This window comes from Babylonia areolata, chromosome 27 (assembly GCF_041734735.1).
Source record: "Babylonia areolata isolate BAREFJ2019XMU chromosome 27, ASM4173473v1, whole genome shotgun sequence".
NCBI lineage: Eukaryota > Metazoa > Mollusca > Gastropoda > Neogastropoda > Buccinidae > Babylonia > Babylonia areolata.
This window is the reverse complement of record NC_134902.1, coordinates 41,120,740-41,125,739: the sequence shown is the minus strand read 5'-3', so window position 1 is coordinate 41,125,739 and position 5,000 is coordinate 41,120,740. Positions and strand designations below refer to the sequence as shown.

Sequence of the window (5,000 nt, the reverse complement as noted above, 5' to 3'; positions counted from 1 at the left end):
AAAGTTCAGCTTGTTGTCAGTGTACACTCCCAAGTCTTTCACCACGTCACTCTCAGCAAGTGCCAGGTTGTATTCCTCCCCGTTGTTATTTTTCCCTTTCATGTAGTAGATCGCTTCTGATTTGCAGTTTCCTAGCTTCATTACACTGCATTTTTCTGGATGGAAGTGTAGGAGCCACTCTCTAGACCACTGCTGTAGGTTGTCTAGGTCATCTTGGAGGACTTGTGAAGCACCTACTTGGTTACTCTGTGTGAACAACTTTGTGTTGTCGGCAAAAAAATTCGCATTACTCTTCACTCTACAAGGAAGGTCTTTGATGTACAACAGGAGCAGCAGGGGTCCTAGAACACTACCTTGTGGAATACCGCTTGTGACGTCTGCCTGCTGTGATGTTGCCCCATTCACAACCACCCTCTGCTTCCTTTGAGACAGAAAGTCCTGGATCCAGAGTAATGCCCTGCCTGATACTCCATGTGCATGGATCTTAGAAACAAGTCTGCGATGCGGGACACTGTCAAACGCTTTCTGATAATCCGTATAAATAGCATCAATGGAGCCACCTCTATCTAGAGCTCTTGTCCAGCTGTCCAATACGTCCAACAATTGCGTAGCACACGAGCGTCCCTGAACAAAGCCATGTTGTTCTACGTTGATCAGGTTGTTGGTCTTGAGATGGTCTATGAGCTGGTCCCTTACCAATGTCTCAAGAACTTTGCAAAGAATGCATGTGAGACTCACAGGTCTGTAGTTGTAAATTGGAGTCACAAATGCTTCTTTCCATTCCTCTGGGAGCTTTCCTTCTTCCATTGATTTCTGGAACAGTGTCGCAATTGGAACTGCTAGGGCCTCCGCTGTTTCTGACAGAAGAAGGGGACTAATGCCATCTGGGCCTGGGGCTTTTCCTGTCTTCAGGTTCTTGAGAAGTTTTTCGACTTGCTGACCAGAAATGGTTATCCCAGTAAGTTCTGCCTCATATGTATAATTGGGGTGGGGGGGGGGGGGGGGGGGGGGTTCAGGCAATTCATCTCCTCTCTCAACTGTAAATACACTCTGGAAAAACAGATTTAGTACTTCTGCTTTTTCACTATCTGATAAGGTCTTTGATCCATCATTTTTCAATAAATCAGCAATTCCAGTTCTTGATTTTGTTTTTTTGCCAACATATGACCAGAGTGCCTTCGGATTCTTCTTTGCTTGTAATGCAACCTTCTTCTCAAGTCTCTTTTTCGCCTTACGGCAGGCATTACGTGCTTGATTTCTAGCTCTAATATATTCCAGATAACTCTTACCATCTCTTGTTACTAGCCAGCGTCTGAAGAGCCCATGCTTTTTCCTGACTGAAGCCAAAGTACCTCTGTCCATCCATGGTTTTCTATTCTTGCCGACTCCTGATCTTGGTACAAACTTGTCAGCAGCTCCTGTGATTTCACCCTTGATGGCTGACCACATTTCGTCAACTGTCAACACTGATAACTTGCTGTTCCAGTCCATGACTGACCACATTTCGTCAACTGTCAACACTGATAACTTGCTGTTCCAGTCAACTGTCAACACTGATAACTTGCTGTTCCAGTCCACTGAATCTAAACTCTGTCTTATGCTATCAATGTCTGCCTTGTGAAAATTTAGACGCTGGCACTTCTTTTCTTCAATACGTGCACATGACAAGGTGATGACTAGTGTGGCATGGTCACTTTTTCCAATCCCTGCCGTAGTAGTGATATCTAACACCATGTCATCTCTGTTTGTGAAAACCAGGTCAATCAAGCTAGGAGTCTGACCCTGTCTGTGACGTGTTGGTTCTTTCTGATGCTGTATCATGTATGCACCTCTAGTGATCCTGAAGAAGGAGTATGCTGGATGACTTTCCCCTACCCTACATTTTTCATTAATCCGATCTATTTCTGGAAAGTTGAAATCTCCTAGGACCAGCAAATGAGATGTTTTTTTCTCTGCTGCTTTTAAAAAACAAACTATTCATCTTATTATTGTTTTCTTCACTGCTGCTGGGGCTTCTATACACAAGTCCTAGTAACAATATCTCGTCGTCATCCAGTGTACATTCCACAAACAAGGATTCTCTAAAATCACAGAGGTCAATGTCACTTGGGGTTGGTCTAAGACCACTAGATATGTATAAACAAATGCCTCGGAGTCCAATATCCATGTTGCTCAGATTATGGAATAATTCATATCCTTCAATGGCCACTTCACACTCACTCACACCATAGCGTCTGTTTTTGGTAGCACCTCAGTAATTCCAATAATGTCCGGTTTATGTAGTTGTATTAGTGCTTGAAATGCTGCTCTTTTATTCATAAAACAATCAGCATTTGTATATATACAAGTCGTGTGTTTCTTTCCACTGTTTTGATTAGATAATGCAGGAGATTTAAAACTATGTACATTAGTTCTGTTCTTCTGGACTGGGTTTATTACTCCTTGCCTCTCCTGTTGGGGTACCGCCCTGTGTTTATGATCTGGCCCTTGTGTTGAATCCTCTCCTGTTGGGGTACCGCCCTATGTTTTATGATCTGGCCCTTGTGTTGAATCCTCTCCTGTTGGGGTACCGCCCTATGTTTTATGATCTGGCCCTTGTGTTGAATCCTCTCCTGTTGGGGTACCGCCCTATGTTTATGATCCGGCCCTTGTGTTGAATCCTCTCCTGTTGGGGTACCGCCCTGTGTTTATGATCCGGCCCTTGTGTTGAATCCTCTCCTGTTGGGGTACCGCCCTGTGTTTATGATCTGGCCCTTGTGTTGAATCCTCTCCTGTTGGGGTACCGCCCTATGTTTATGATCCGGCCCTTGTGTTGAATCCTCTCCTGTTGGGGTACCGCCCTATGTTTATGATCCGGCCCTTGTGTTGAATCCTCTCCTGTTGGGGTACCGCCCTATGTTTATGATCTGGCCCTTGTGTTGAATCCTCTCCTGTTGGGGTACCGCCCTATGTTTATGATCCGGCCCTTGTGTTGAATCCTCTCCTGTTGGGGTACCGCCCTGTGTTTATGATCTGGCCCTTGTGTTGAATCCTCTCCTGTTGGGGTACCGCCCTATGTTTATGATCCGGCCCTTGTGTTGAATCCTCTCCTGTTGGGGTACCGCCCTATGTTTATGATCCGGCCCTTGTGTTGAATCCTCTCCTGTTGGGGTACCGCCCTATGTTTATGATCCGGCCCTTGTGTTGAATCCTCTCCTGTTGTGGTACCGCCCTGTGTTTATGATCTGGCCCTTGTGTTGAATCCAATGGGCTGTTGTGTCCCCCTTGTTTTTTTAATCCTCTCTCCTTTGCTTCAGCTCCTTATTGAGTTTCTGATCCTGATCTCTCTCCAAGGCAGTCATATCTCTCCTGACAGAAATTCTTACTGAGCTAGAGCCCTCTTCATTTTGATCCTCATTTTCTCTGTTTTCCTTTCTCATTTTGGTAACAGCGCGTATCACATCCTCCAGGGCGGTCTGACTGTTAAATTTCACCATGACTGGCCTGTCTTTAGAGTCCCTTTTCTCTTGATATTTCCCCAAACATCTAACATCCACAGGGGTATGAGGTGTGTTGACTTCTTTAAGTACATCTGTCACCTTGTCCGTGTCATGCTTTTTCCTAGTCTCATTGTCTGCTGATGAACTTTCTGGTATGCCAAACATTATAGCATTTTTTGGTCTTCTTTTAATCTGTTTTCTGTTTCTTCCAGCTGTTCCTTGGCTTTCTGATCGACTAGTCTTTTGACATTTTCCATGTTTGCGGAACTAGCCTCCAGGTTTTCCTTGGTCTTTCTATCCACAAAAACTTTCATGCTCTCAATTTTTTTCACATTCTCATCATGAAGATCACTTTGGATTGTACGGACAGCATCAGCCATGGTTTTGGGAAACGTGCCAGACTCTATTTTAGTCAGTTTGTCCTTCACAGATGCTACCTCTCTACTTATATCCTCCACTTCTTTCTGCAGCATCGTCATTCCCCCTAAGAATTTAGCCGCCAAGATATTACATGAGCTATTGCAGTACCAGTGTATTGCAGGCTGTTTCGAGTTGCTGTCTTTGGAGATAATACGATATACGTCATCACCAATGCCTTGACAGTTTGCATCAAACCATTTGTCGTATAATTCACACAGCAAAGCACACACACACACACACACACACACACACACACATGTTGTATATTCGTACGTGCGTATGATACAGACATATAGACACAGACACATACAGACAGACACACACACACACACACACACACACACACACTCGAATACGCACATTTGAGCGACCACATTGATTCCTGCACTTTACACACATAATGACGAGAAGTAAATGACATAGAAGTATGAAATAGTTTACTTACCAGAACCCACACACCTCGCATGAAAGTTTGGGCCACTGTAGATTCCCCGGTTGGAATGTCAGTCATAGGCTAACACTTCACTCACAATAATTGTTCACTTCCGTAGCTGTAGGAAATGCGCAGAAAGCGCGCGCGTATGAGTAAATATGCATGAGAGAGAGAGAGAGAGAGAGAGAGACTGTGTGTGTCGTGTGTGTGTGTGTGTGTGTGTGAACTCAGAACTCAGCTGTGTGTGTGTGTGTGTGTGTGTAGGCCCGTCGCCCATGGGACGTCAGCGACAGCCGCGCATCATTTTTTGATGCCTCGCTACATTGTCGCGCCGACGCCTGAAACTTGTAGCTAGGCGTTTCGCTCGCACACGCGCGACAAATCTCCCCAGGCATCACGCATCACCTTGACCTTGACGTTGTAGATGTTTGAGGCCCAGTGATGGGCCAGTTCATCTTTCCAATTTCACGTACATTTTTAGTGGCATGCGTGGCACTGGTACGTGTGGCAAATGCTAATATGGATCACGCTCCATATTTGGAAAGTCACGTGCTGTCAGTGTCGCCCTGACGATAATTTATTGTTGATACTGAAGAGGAAATTATGGTTGACTGTTGCCATGAAAATACCCCCCACTTTTTCCGAGGAAGGAAACAAAAAACCTCGTT

General features: G+C 45.0%; 1 protein-coding gene across 2 annotated transcripts in view; it reads right to left on the bottom strand.

Moving 5' to 3' along the window:
- The window catches only part of LOC143301262 (P-selectin-like), a 101,839-nt gene extending 97,269 nt beyond the window's left edge, over positions 1 to 4,570 (bottom strand). For both annotated transcript variants that reach the window (XM_076615410.1, XM_076615411.1), the window contains exon 1: positions 4,345 to 4,570. The gene's annotated coding sequence lies outside the window, so the exon portion shown is untranslated. The remainder of the gene's footprint in view (positions 1 to 4,344) is intronic.
- Between the last annotated feature and the right edge of the window lie 430 nt (positions 4,571 to 5,000).